At 39.7% G+C, this 14,987-nt stretch overlaps 1 protein-coding gene across 1 annotated transcript in view; it reads right to left on the reverse strand.

Annotated features, from left to right (window-relative positions):
• Nucleotides 1-3,151, reverse strand: part of SRBD1 (S1 RNA binding domain 1) — a 222,713-nt gene extending 219,562 nt beyond the window's left edge. The window contains exon 1 of the mRNA XM_032239455.1: nucleotides 3,080-3,151. The gene's annotated coding sequence lies outside the window, so the exon portion shown is untranslated. The remainder of the gene's footprint in view (nucleotides 1-3,079) is intronic.
• Between the last annotated feature and the right edge of the window lie 11,836 nt (nucleotides 3,152-14,987).

Here is a 14,987-nt window from a genome sequence, read left to right on the forward strand (position 1 = left end):
AAACTTCAAGGTGCTAAGCTCCCCATCAAACAACACAACCAGATTACCTTACAATCACTCCTACCACCACATTCTACAATATGCCTGAATTCAGAACATTCCCACACAGACCACCATATACCAATTTTATCTCCACACTTCAAACTTAACAGAAATGTGTTTAAAATAGGGACTGGCAAACCCTTGGCAGGCTTATGTTTTTGCTTAACCATTATCCTTAAAGAAGGTTCCCCTGAATCAAATATTTCCAGCTGCCTCTTTATGAGGCACCCTGAAAGCAATATACTATGGAAAGTTGAGTAACTTGTAATATTTCTTTTCACAAATGGAAAAAATATGAATATAAAAGGGGAGGTGGGAAAACAGAATCTGCATGAACACACAAGCCAATTTCAAGCAGATCAGATTTAGAAAGAATATACACAAAAGCTGAACACCTGGAAATTGTCTTTAAAACTACCTATGACAGGAACACACCCAGGAGTATGTATTCTCCAGTTTAAACACCAATATTCTTGAGGCCTGTTTCTCCATCTCCACTACTCCCATGTCCTCTTACTTTGTATCATAAAACTTGTTAGATTAACCAAAATCTCATTCATCTCCACGGTTTTACATACAGATGTCACCTACTTATTAACAATCTTAATCCCTCCATCCCAAACCCTGCCTTTAACATTCAGATTTCTATTTAAAAAAACTGCCTGTCTCTGAACTATTCAGATGTCTCACAGTTACCCAAACTTAGCACATCCAAAATGGAACTCTTGATGACCATTTCTTGCTCTAAAACCTGTTCCTACTCCAGTCCTTCCCATCTCAATAAGTGGCACCCACCTATTTGCTAAGCCAGAACCTTGAATTTATTTTTATTTTATTTATTTATTTATTTATTTATTTTTTGAGACTGGGTCTCACTCTGTCACCCAGGCTGGAGTGCAATGGCGCGATTTCAGCTCACTGCAACCTCCGCCTCCCGAGTTCAAGCAATTCTCCTGTCTCAGCCTCCCAAGTAACTGGGATTACAGGCATGCGCCACCACATCCAGCTAATTTTTGTATTTTCAGTAGAGACGAGGTTTCATCATATTGGCCGGGCTGGTCTCGAACTCCTGACCTCAGGTTGATCCACCTGCCTCAGCTTCCCGAAGTGCTAGGATTACAAGTATGAGCCAAGGCGCCTGGCCAGAAAAATCTTTAACAGCTTCAATGACATATAATTGACATGAAATATACTGCACATGTTTAAGGTATACAAATTTGGTAAGTGTTGACATAGGCATACACATCACCACAATCAAGAAAATGAACATATCATTATCCTCCAAAGTTCCATTTGCTAAGTCAAAATGTTGCAAATCTTTTTTTCTTTCATCCCCATATCCAGAATATTATTAAGTCACCTAAGTTTTTCCTCCAAAACATGTCTTGAATCTTCACAATCTTCAGTGAGTCTTTAGTCCTCAACCTCTTTCACATGAACTACGACACTAGCCTCTTAACTGCCCTCCCTGCTTCCACTCTTGCCCCTGCAACTCATTCTCTACATATCAACTCAAGATCATTTAGAAAATGCTTTAGGAACACTGAATTACTTCCCACCCCATCCTTCGCTTAGAATCAAACCACATTTTTTCCAATGGCCTTCATAAAGGCCCTATGGAACAGAGCCCCGCACACCTTTCTAACCACCTTTACCACCTGCTAGAGCTCCTGAGCTCTTGTCACAACATTCTTTCCCAACTCAGGTTCTCTCTGCCTGGAGTATTCTTCCCTCTGCTTGTCAATTGGCTGTCTCCTTTGCATCCCTTAGATCTTAACATTTTAGGCCTAAAATAGGTTTCTCAGTTATATTTTTAAATGAGCCCATTTACTTCCTGTACACAGTAGGTTATTACATAATCTATACTCTTTTATTTTATTTGTTTATTGCCTGCACTGCTGTCAAGAGAGTAAATACCATGAAGAAAGGAAATAAATGTGCCTTATTCACTTCCATATCATAGAACCTAGCACTTAACAGCTGCCCTACAACTATTAAATGAACAGAGTATGTACAAATACAGTCTCTACAGAGGAATATACATTTATTTTCCACGACTCTTAGGCAATGTCACACTAGGCAATCATCTCCTTCTGAAGAAAGGACAGCACATTCGAACATTCCTATTCTTCAGTGACTTGGGCTTTCTCCCTCCTTTCAAAATATCTTAATCACTGTGGGCACATAAGCATATTCCAAATCAATAATTTGAAGACTGCTACGATGTTATTAAGGGAACAGCCACTAAACTAGGAAGACTGAAAATGAGGAGAAAGGGGCAAAAAAAAATTTAACTTCAAGAAGGCGAACAAAGGACAACAATTTCTTAAACAAGCTTCCCTGAAGGACCAACAGAGTGCTTGAATATTAGCAGATTCCCAAGTCACAAAAACAAAATACTGGAGCTAGAAAGAACCTCTGAGTTCAGAGAGTCCCGCTATATTCAGAAACCTGAGACCCAATGAGGTCAGTTTACTCAAAGGGGAAAGATATGTGGCAAAGGGCTACAGTCCAGTGCCTGGAACACCAAGACTAGTCTTGTTTCCCGCTCCACACACATTATGTTAATGACACGTCACGTGAGGGGTTCGAGGAAAGTTGCCTAGAGAGCTCCCAATTCATTCCTTTCCTCCAGTTACTGAGCGCCTCCTAGATGCCAGGCACACTACTGAAGGTGCATTGATTCACACAGGGCCACCATGACCGTGAAAGGGTGCTTCCTCTCCCACCTTCGATAATTTTAGGTATAAAAAAATCCAGGTTTGCCCAGGCTTTTCCATGTCTGTTCTTACGCGCTAAGAGATAAAGCAATTTGGCTGAAAAGAGGTGACACGCGGCAGCTAAGAGGGGTTTTCGGGTGGCAGATTGTGAGAGACGGCTGACAGTAAAATGTAATGAACTTCTCACTTTTTAAAAAGGGGTGTTATTGCCCAAATGAGCGCTCAGAACTTTTTTAATGGCCCCAAAAATACCGGAGCCCGGGCGCCGGGCTCTTTAGAGCCCGCAAGCCGACCGCCACGGCGCACGCACAGCTCACCTTCCCGCCCGGCACGTCAGAAGCCGCGGAATTCTGTGTGTGCCACCGCACCTTCCGGTTCCCGCCGGAAGTTTTTCAAACGCCGGAGGTTCCGCCTCGCTTCTTCCGGTCTAAGTTAGCTACGGCTGCCAAGGCGCAGCGCTACCGGGGCGGGGCGGAGGCAGGCGGGGCGGAGGCAGGCGGGGCGGAGGCAGGCGGGGCGGAGGCAGGCGGGGCGGAGGCAGGCGGGGCGGAGGCAGGCGGGGCTAGAGCGAGAATCCCGAGAGAGCGCTGGGGTAGGGCTGGTTCGTAGCAATTAAAAATGACTTTTTTTTTTTTAACGTGTTTTCACCAAGCAGACTAAGCTCTTAAGCCCACAGATACAGCCAAATAAATTAGATTATAAAAGTAGGGGAATAAGGCTGTTGTCTACATTAGAATTTAGCAGATCAAAACCCCATTGATTTGTTTTAGAAATTTCTAAAAAGCTGCTTTCCACAGCTGAGGACTCATTTCCAGGGACTCTGAGTACTGAAGAGCCTAGCAAGTTATTGAAATGACCTGTGAACGTCCGTTGTTTCAGATCTACCCAAAGTGTGCATAGATTTTACTGGATAATTTTTGTAATGGGGAAAAAAAAAGAACTCTTTCTAAATTTAGTAAATCTAATCTTCTATATCTGATATTTCTGGCCACTAAAGATCAGTTTCTGAAATTGTTTAGAGATTTTTTTTTTCCTTTTTAATTAGCACAGCCATATGTTGCCTTTTGTGATGGTTCCAGAAGGCCTAGAATTGTCTACCACAACCACAGTCTCCTCCACAATTTGTGGTCCTGAAAAAATACTAGAGAACCCCTTATCGTTCAGGATTGTGGGAAGAGAAACCAGATCATAAAAATCAACAACAATAATTTACTATTTACTATTCACCTACTTTTGATGTTGCATTGTGCTACACAGGTTTATGGTAGGGGGTTGTCTTGGTCAATGTTCTGCTGTTGTAACCAAATACCACAGACTGGTAAATTTATAAAGAAAACAGATTTATTTGGCTCGTGGTTCTGAAGGCTGGGAAGTGCAAGACAGAGAGCATTTGTTGTTGTGTCAAAACATTAAATAACTAACCTTCCTATGATCATGGAATTAACCCATGCATGACCTAATCACTTCCTAAAGGTCCCACCTCTTCATACTATTACAATGACAATTAAGTTTCAACTCGAATTTTGAAGGGGACATTCAAATCCCCTTGCAGAGGTAGTAAGGGTAAAGGTGAATCAATATACTGCAAAGTCTTTTGACATAATGCCTGCCCTGGAGGAATCTACAACCAAGAGTAGGAACCGCATACTGTACAGCCACAAGAGACAGAGACAAGCAAAACAGTGTAGATTGAAGGGTTTGGGTATACAGGTAGTAGCCTCACTACAGTGAGGAGGAGAGTAAGAATGGGCCAGCAAAGCATTGAACCTTGACTGTCCTCTCCCCACGACAGCTTTAGGCATTACAGTTGGGGAAGAAAAAAAGATTACTAAAATAAATGCCTGTTAAGATTTTACACATCGGACATCTGGGGAAAATAAAACCTGAAGCAGCATTCTCTAAAATTAAAGTATGTATGTGATGGCCTAGTCCAAAGGCAAATAAGGACTGTTCAGAGAATATTTCCCTAGGAATTCTGCAAGAGAGCCACTTCCACTACAAGCTGTCAAGGGAAATTTGTAACCACTTAAGCATAAACCAGGCCTTGCCGCAAAACTGCCTTTTCTGTCTAGGACCTTGCCCAATCTATTGTTTACTTTTGGATCTAAAGTGCTGAATTCCAAGAAATTTATGGGTTTAGACTCAGAGCCTGGAATAATCTGGACGCCCACTTGAGACTATGCAATAGGGTTTGGGAGTAATGAAGACATGTTTTGGATTTGATTGGAGGTTGTTTTATCACTCCAAAATATATAGCTCTTTCCATGATATTCACTGATATGTTATCATTTGTATGTTGTTATCCATTTTCAAGTCCTTTCCCTGTGGGTTCTAGCTCCCCAGGACAAATGTAATAATAATAGTAATAACTTACCTTTATTAATTACCTGTGCCAGGCACTAAGTTAATGCTTTTAGATGTATTTACATATATAATTCACATATTAGCCCAATGCAATATTGTTGTTATGCCCATTTTATAAATGAGAAAAGCAGGTATAGAGAAGTTAAATAATTCATCCAAGGTTATATCAGCTAATAAATTGTAGATCTGAGGTTCAAATCCAATGATCTACTTTACTCCAAAGCAAATACTCTTAAAGTCATCCACATACAATTTGCCCTCTATCCACAGGGGATTGGTCTGAGGATGCCCCACTGATACCAGACTTTACAGATGTTCAACCAATCAGTGATAGAAAAAGGTGGCCCACCATATCTACAGGTTCCATATCCACGAATGCATTACAGAGGACCAACTGTACCACAAACTCAAAGCAAAGACCTTTTCTGTCTCCACTGTGGGGCCCAGTGAGACTCTCGGTGCTTAAGGTGCTCCAGAACTGTTGAATCTGTAAATACTCTAGATAAAGTACTACCTAACCACTTAAAACATAACAAAGCCATTCTCTCTATTGGCCTCAAACTAAGTTTCACAAGAACAAAAATTCTTCCTATATTAATGGATGCAACTGTTTCACCTACTAATAGATATTTGGATCTAGGAACTAAGTCTTGATAATTTTTTATCTTCCCCTCTCCACCTTCTCCCTGCACCCACACAGTGCTTAATAATGCTTAACATATGGTAGGCACTCAATAGAATAGTAGACTAACTCCTGGACCCAAAAATACGTCGAGAGTAAAAACAAATTTTCCTTCCCTCTCCAACTTCTTCCTCTACTTGCACAGTGCCTAATAATGCTTGGCATATAGTAGGTACTCAATAGAATAGTAGACTAACTCCTGGACCCAATAATATGTCTAGAGTAAAAAAAATTTTCTCTTTCGAGAAAAGTAAGTTGAAGCTCTTGACACACAGAAGGTGGGTTAGCATTTCAAAAATCAAGTGTGGCTGGGTGCAGTGGCTCACGCCTGTAATCCCAACACTTCAGGAGGCCCAGGTGGGTGGATCGTGAGGTCAGGAATTTGATACCAGCCTGACCAATATGGTGAAACCCCATCTCTACTAAAATTGCAAAAAAAATTAGCCAAGCATGGTGGTGTATGCCTGTAAGCCCAGCTACATGGGAGGCTGAGAGAGGAGAATGGCTTGAACCCGAGAGGTAGAGGTTGTGGTGAGCCGAGATCGCGCAATTGCCCTCCAGCCTGGGCAACAAGAGCGAGATTCCATCCCAAAAATAAATAAATAAAATCAAGTATACTTTTGCAAATTCAAACATTTTATCTCTGAGAGACAATCAGTGTGATGGTTAATTTTGGGTGCCATCGAGACTGGATTAAGGGATGCCTAGACAACTGATAAAGCATTGCTTCTGGGTGTGTCTGTGAGAGTATTTCCAGAAGAGACTGACATTTGAATCAGTAGACTAAATAAGGAAGATCTGCCCTCACCCAATTCTGGTGGACACTATCCAATTGGCTGAGGCCCAGATAGAACAAAGAGGAGAAGAATATTTTCTTTCTCTCTCTCTTTTGGAACTGGGACACCCTTTTTCTCCTGCCTTTAAGCATTAGAACTCCACGTTCCTTTGGACTCCAGTACTTAAATAAACACACCCTCTCGCCCCCATGTTCTCAGGCTTTTGGCCATGCAGTGAGAGTTACACCATTGACTCCCCTGGTTCTGAGACCTTCAGACTTGGACTGAGCCCTACTACCCTACTGCCAGCTTCCCTGGTCCTTGAGCTTGCAGATGACCAATCATTGGACTTCTCAGCCTCTATAATTTTGTGAGCTAATTCCCTAAAAAATATTTTCTCATATATCTTTATATTGTATTTATCACACACATACACATGCGCGTGCGCGCGCGCGCACACACACACACACACACACACACACACACACACTGCTGGTTCTGTTTCTCTGGAGAACTCTAATACAACTAGCAAAGGCAAAAATGGCTGTTTCGGATTAAAGAGTGCACAAACAAATGGAGCCCTAGTTCAAAATTTGCATATTTAATTAGTTGGGCATGGTGGCACGTGCCTGTAGTCCCAGCTACCTGGGAGGCTGAAGCAGGAGAACTGCTTGAGCCCAGGAGGCGGAGGTTGCAGTGAGCCAAGATTGTACCACTGGACTCCAGCCTGAGTGACAGAGCGAGACTCTATCTCAAAAAAGGAAAAAAATTACATATTAGCTCCCACCTCTCCTCTTGTCCCACTGTCAGACGTTCTTATTTCTAAACACTAAAATTATTTGGCTTCAATGAACTTCTCTGACTAATTCAGCCAGAAATTTAGAGATTTACTGCAAAATCCAAGAGACTAGTAAACAGAGAGGGGCCTACTTCTGTTTCCCAAATGAAAAAGGAGTTTCTTATTAGTGAGATCGACCAGGCTGGTAGGTGGGTTCTCAAACTTGGCCTGTTCTATTATCTTTTTCAGTCTAGCTGGGAACAGCAGCATGATTGCAAAGTGCTAGACTAATGCTGATGCCATTGTTCTACCCAGAGTAACTTTGGCAGTCTTTCTTATAAAAGAATAAAGATTCAAGAGATTAAAACCTGAGTCTCTATTAAATACTAAATGAATCTGGAGGAGGCATCAGTTAAGGCTCAGGAAAGTAATTGTACAGATTTGTTAAGGAATTGGAATCAAAGGGATTACCTACCTTTAAATTTATCTCACACAAACTAAAATTGTGGAAACTGCATATTGAAATACAATATAATTTCTATCTTTAGGTGAAAATTAAAATGTTCAGTGCTTTATCCTACTTATTTTGTACAAATTTCCAAGGTATTTTGTAATGAATGCAGTTAGAAATATGATTAAGACCCATAAAAAACATAAATAATAGATGAAATACCGTACCTATTGCATGGTTCACTCTTCCACTCATCACTTACCTTGCAAAGTCACAAGAGGCTAAGAGGCACTCAATTGGTTGCAATCATAAGTAAATATATTGAAATTTTTTTTCCTGGTGACTTTCTCATCAGTCGTGTTCAGGGATCACCTCAAAGGCCTAAAATATCTATTAAACAGTATGAGATCCAAGTACGGAAACCCCAGAGGGCTCATTAAGATCCTAATGATGCCATGGCTGGTTAATTTCAAGAAAGGGATAAATGGCAGCATAATGGGGCCAGATTTATTTTAGTCAAATCTAGTCTAACTACAGGTAGCCGTTTCTGGATACTGTAATTCAGAACTAAATATTATATTTAGTACCATTGGTCCATCTTCCGCTTTAATAAATTGGAACTATCCTGCAAAGTGCTTGCTTGAAACATTCATCTAGCAATGCATATTGTCAGAATTTTAGCACTAGAGCCTTCATATACTGACTGGAATTCAAATTCAGAAAAATACAGTGTGTCAGATCAGTCTATGTCCAAATTTGTGTGTACTTTTTTTAGTCAGGTTTATTGAAGTATAATTTACATAGAGTAAAAATCTGCTTTTTATTCTTTCAGACACATAGAGTTGTGTAACCATCATCACAATCAAGATATAGAACACTTTCATCATTCAAAAAAATACCCTGTTATAGTCAATCTTCTCCCCCTCCACCAGTCGCTGGCAACCACTGATCTGTTTTCTCTTCCAATAATTTTACCTTTTCCAGAATGTCTGAATTAGTGTGTTCTCACACTTCTATGAAGAAATACTCGAGACTGGGTAATTTGCAAAGGAAAGAGGTTTAATTGACTCACAGTTCCACATTGCTGGGGAGGCCTCCAGAAACTGACAATCATGGCAGAAGCAAAGAAGAAGCAGGCACCTTCTTCACAGGGTGGCAGGACAAAGTGAGTGCAAGCAGGGGAAATGCCAGACACATATAAAACCATCAGCTCTCATGAAACTCACTCACTATCACTAGAATAGCATGGAGGGAACTGCCCCCATGATTCCATTACCTCCACCTGGTCCCATCCTTGAAACGTGGGAATTATGGAGACTTTGGGGATTACAACTCAAGATGAGATTTTGGGTGGGGACACAGCCAAACTGTATCAATGTCATATAAATGGAATCACATGGCATGTAACCATTTGGGTTTCATGTCTTTCACTTATTATAATACGTTTGAGGTTAATCCACGTCATTGCATGCATCAGTAGTTTGTTTCTTTTTATTGCCAGTTAGCATTCCATTGTGTGGCTGTACCACAGTGTGTTTGTCCATTCATCAGTTGATAGGCACTTTAGTTGTTTCCACTTTTTGGCTATTACGAATAATGCTGCTGTGAACATCCATCTACAGGTTTTTCTACGGACATATGTTTTCATTTCTCTTGGGTAAATAAACACCTAGGAACAGAATTGCTGAGTCATAAGTGTGTCTTTAGTTTTATAAGAAACAACTAAGTTGTTTTTCAAAGTAGCTGTATCATTCTGCACTCCCGCCAGCAATACATGAGAGTTCCAACTGTGCCACATTTTTGCCAGAACTTGATACTGTCAGGTTTTCAAACTTTTTGGCATCCTAATATGCGTATTGCATTTCCCTTATGACTAACAATTTTTATTAGTAACGCATTTATTTGCCATCTACATATCTTTTTTGGTGAAGTGTCTGTTCAAATCTTTTGTCAATTTTTAATTGGACTTTTTGTTTATTGAATTATGAGAGTTATTTATATGTAGCAGTGCTTTATCAAATATGACGTCCGGCTTTAAGAGTTGTATGTTATCACAGGCAACTGCCAACATAGTAGCACACAGAAAAATGATTCTTTCATTGATCTCAGAGAAAACTTTACCACAGCCAAGCATCCTTAAAGAAGCTGAATCATTTAAACAGGTGAAATCAAAAAAACCACCAACATTTTTGCCATATGGGAACTTTCCTAACCCCAACATCAATTCAGATAGAAAGCATTCTTTGCAGAAAAATGACCTAATTTCACAGTGAAAGATTATAAAACTATGAGCTTAAAGTACATGAATTTATCCTACTAAAGCAATGTTTTTAAATTGGGAAAGTGGCACTTGTGAGCTTTAGCAAATAATGAGGAAAGTTAGCTAAGTCATAATGTTCACACAGCATAACTGGATATTTTGTTTAGATTGGACCATGATCTGAATATAAGAAAATTCAGATTGTTTACTAAGAAACTCCTGTGGCATCCTGGAATATAGAGTGTAGCAGAAATAGGTATTGTGTATACAAGGGCCTCTCATGACTTCCTACTGTAAGTTTTTGTCAATCAGAACATCCCAGGTCTATAATTCCTATAACTTTCAAGCCTGTTACTAGAAATCATGTAGCTAGTACTTACCAAATTTTAATTCACCTAAGAATCACCAAGAGAGCTTTTGTTAAATACCAATGCCCAACTTTCAGTTCCCAGCCCCCAAAATCCCAAATTAGTGGGTCTAAGGTAGTATCTACATGTCTGTGATGATCCGGGTGATTCTGATGGGGTGTTCTATGCATTACAGAAAGACTGCCCTAATTCTTAGGGTGTACTTGGCTTAGAAAGCTAGGTAACTGAGCTACAGCAGTATGGTTTTGAAATACTATACAACATTTTATGGGGCTTACCCTTAAACATGCCCTTCCAAAAGGCAGACCAGATATTCATAGTTCCTGCTAGCCACATTGATTACTATAGTATAGTTTATTAATCAAAAATAATAAAAATAGCTAACCCTTATAGATTGCCTTAATATTTTAAAGATACTGTAATAACACCTTATATACTTATTTTAGGTGTTTTCACATTTGTGTTTTGTTTTGTTTTTTAGTTTTTAAAATAACTGAGACAGATTGGTGATATACTTATCCCCATTTTAAGATGACGAAATTGAAGCTTAGAGAGTTTAAGTATTTTACCCAAAGATACAGAGCATAATTTATCTGTCAAAAACCTCAAGCACAAAAAAAAAAAAAAAAAAAAAAAAAAAAAAAAAAAAAAAACATATGTAGTACCTACTTCAACTAAATCTGCATTTATTAATTATCTGTTGCTGCAAGTACATTAATGTTGTAAATATTTTAAATAATCCAGTGGCTCTCCTGGCAAACAAACTGCATGAGTTGGAGTCCAGAGAGCCAGAGTCTAAATAAGGAAGAGTGCATATTCAAAGATATATTAAAAACAATATCCCAGATTATTTCAAAATATAAGAGACAGAATTTTGTTTTTTTTTTTTTTTAATTTAAAAGCAGTCGACTTTGTTTAGTAGACAAATAATGCTGTTAAAAGTCTTTACTGGTAATATACAAGAAAGTCATACTATACCAACGGTGTCAACTCAATTTTTTTTTTTAAACAGGGTCTACCTCTGTCACCCAGGCTGGCATGAAGTGATACAATCATGGCTCACTGCAACCTCAACTTCCCAGGCTCAGGTGATCCTCCCATCTCAGCCTCCCAAATAGCTGGGACTAAAAGCATGTGTCACCACACCTGGCTAATTTTTTTTATTTTTAGTAGATATGGGGTTTCACTGTGTTGCCCAGACTGGCCTCAAACTCCTGAGCTCAAGCAACCCACCTGCCTCGGCTTCCCAAAATGCTGGAATTACAGGCATGAGCTACCGTGCCTGGTCAGTGTCAACTCAATTGAAGGGCAAAAAGAATGCTGTACCTGAATAGTGCACAGTTCCAATGAACACCAGAAGAAGTCTGAATTAATAGACCAAGAAGAGAAAGAAAAAAAAGAGAAGGAAGGAGGAGGAGGAAGAGGAGGGGAGAAGAGGAGAAACCTCACTCAAATGTATTCCTCTTTGAATGTTTTCAGAAGTCACGGGACCTGAGCAAAGCCTCCTTGTTCTCTGTGACTGTGCGTCATATTTATTTCCTTCAGAAATCCTCATGAAGTTCACATCAGAAGTCTATGGGTTTGGTGGGGATGAAATTGTTCTGGCCATAAGCTGTCATTTTAATTCTATCAAACCTTCCTTAGTACACATGAGCATGGAGAATCATTTCAGAGAGTTTCTTGGGTTGAGTTAGCAGGTGTCAATGCAGGTGGGGCCATGGAGTAAATGTCTGAAAGCAGAAAAGGTTTTGACATAATTTAGGTCATCAAGGAAATATCCTGTGACTTTTTAAGGAGGTGTTTGAAATAGAAAGGTTGATGTTAATAGAAATATCTATTTTAAATATAACTAACCCTGAAGTACTGAGAAACTGATTTACCCACTTGCTCTTCATTTTGAACTCAGACTACTTCTGCCACCTACTCTGTCGCCCCTTCCAATTTTTGAGTCATAGGAAACTATTTCATTGCTTTTATTTTCACCAGGGATGGGCAAGGGAAACTCAAGCATATGAAATATGCTACTTGTTAGGTGCTTTGTGGGAAGACAATTGAGATTTTGTTTGCTGGACTGTTTTTTAAGATAGAAGTGGGACTTCCAGCTATGCTAGATTGAAGAGGTCAGTAAATCCTCTCTCCCCTGCCCATCCAAGAAACTGGAAAACTGGAAAGTATTGTCCAGAAGTACCACTTCAGGGCTCTTTGACATGCATTGCAAATATTTTTCCCAGTTTATCATCTGTCTCTTAATTTTACTTTTAATGAGTTTTCCATCAGAAAATTTTCAAGTTTATATGGTTGACCTCTGAGATTTATGCCATACTTGTAAATAACGTTCTCACCCTAAGAAAGGTCTCATAGTCACTAGGAAACCAATTCACACTAGTCATTATCTTGCATTAATTTTCTTGGTTTTATTTTTGTCTGCTTGATGAGATTTGGAAAGCAATCTAGAGTCCTAGTGGGAGATTGGGATAATGCTCCAATTTCCTGATAAGATTTGAAAAAGCCTTAGCTTCATTAGCAGCATATTTTTAAGACATCATCTGTTCTGTGACAGGTTCTTTCATTTTGCTGTGTCTAGATATCACCTAGAAAACTTGTTTAAAATACTGATTCCCCAGTCTGACTTCCAGAGAGAGAGTTGGGTGGGGCCTAGGAATCTGCCTTTTACATCAAGTTCCAAATGACAGTGATGTGGATCATGTACCAGTTGCACTCTTTAAAACTCTGGTTCAAAGGACATTTTATTTCATTTAATCAAATTTAGCCTAGGTCTCTGGTAGGGGAGTATATCAGTCTGGGTCCCAGTAGGAGACAAATGTTGCATTCAAATTAAGATACACTGTTTGCAAGGGTGTGGGCAAGGATGAGGGGACCTCAGGAGAATCCTGCTATAACCTCTGGATCCGAAGGGATCATGAGAAGGGATGGTTACTATAGCTGGAGAGAGTCCTGTATGGTTGGCCCTCTTGAGAGGAGCAGTAAATATGGTTGATCTCTTTGGTCAAGGGACACAGTCAAACTGAGTTGGCAAAAGTGGAGAATACATACCCTAACTTCATCTCCCCTGCCCCTTCTACCTCCAACCCCTATTTCCTGCTAGAGGTCCCCATAAGCCAAACTCAGCTGAAAGCTGGTGGGTGTGAGCCCTTGAGGTTGACCATAGAGGTTGGCCTCCTGCGGCAGAAAGTAGGGTGGAGAAAGGTGGCAAGTGGATCTGAGGAACAAAGTAAGGATCTCTGGCACAGGACCTGTGGAACAATCACATCATGGAGTACAAAATGTGTGACAGAGAAAGAAAAGCCACAGGGAAACAGGCAAGCCAGTGATTCTTAAAGGGAAATCATAGGAAAGAATTGGGAGTAAAACTTATCATCTGATTATTTAAGTAAGAAAATCATATTTTCTGCACCACAGATTGGAACAAATAGTCTATGCTTTGCTTTGAAAAGTTATTACAGGTAACGTTTAATGTTAGTTACACATTGAACCATCAGTCTTATTGAAAAGTTAATTTATATTAAATTATTAAATTAAGTCTGTCCTAATTCTAGAAAATGTTGTTACTGTATCCATCTCCAACATGCAAGCTACAAAAACATTGTTCATTTTACTGCTGGGCTTTAAGTTGACTTCACCCTGTACCAACCTGCTGATAAGAGTGAACCACAAATGCTAACAAAAATTGATAGTAATCACCCTGGAGCCTTCCCTTTTCCACACCCAACCAGCACTGGCTTGGATTCTACAGCAAACTTGAAAGCTCTGGCTCTGAAAACTGTACCTCTATTCTACATGAAACTTTTTGACTTATTTTTGGAATAGACCTGGTATCACAGATCTTCACTGGTTATCAGTTATTCTTTGCCAAGTATGATTGCTAGGATTGATTCTGCTTATTTCAGATTTAGTGTGGCTTTTTTGGTGTATATAATATTCAGCGTGGTCTGGAAAGTGGCTATTTGTGTTTCTAAATAGCCTCATCAACAGGAAGGAATCAGCAGTGATCCTTTTAGTGACATGCACAACTGCCAACATCTTACAGTCATTTCCAGAATCCCCTGCTTCATTTAGCAAATAACACATATGAGCCATTATAGTAACTCAATTGTCAAGTGCATTGGTGCCAATTAAACTGTTTTTCTTTTCTTCTCAAGATGTTTTTCTCATTTCCCTACATGCTGTTCTATGGTTCTGTTGGAAGTCAAAATCTAGTAAGAGCAGAGCATCTGATATATTTATGTCTTTCCTTACAGAACAATTTCATCAACAGGAAGGTAGAGAAAGCAATGAGGGAAACAGTTATATTGAACTTAATTTTAACCAACAAAGATCTGGTTAATGATTTAAAAGTGACCAAAACCTTGGGAGAAAGGCATGATACCAGTTAAAGTCAGTCCCTGACCAGGCGCCATGTTGGACTCTGCATTAAGAGGTAAGCATGCAGTGGCACAGCCCTACCTTCACAGTGTTCATTGGTCATCTCTAGAAACAAACACAGAACTGTACTGTATGCAAATCTTTGTGAAGTCATGGTGTCGCA

This window comes from Sapajus apella, unplaced genomic scaffold, assembly GCF_009761245.1.
Source record: "Sapajus apella isolate SASKATOON/1434 unplaced genomic scaffold, GSC_monkey_1.0 scaffold44, whole genome shotgun sequence".
Lineage (NCBI taxonomy): Eukaryota > Metazoa > Chordata > Mammalia > Primates > Cebidae > Sapajus > Sapajus apella.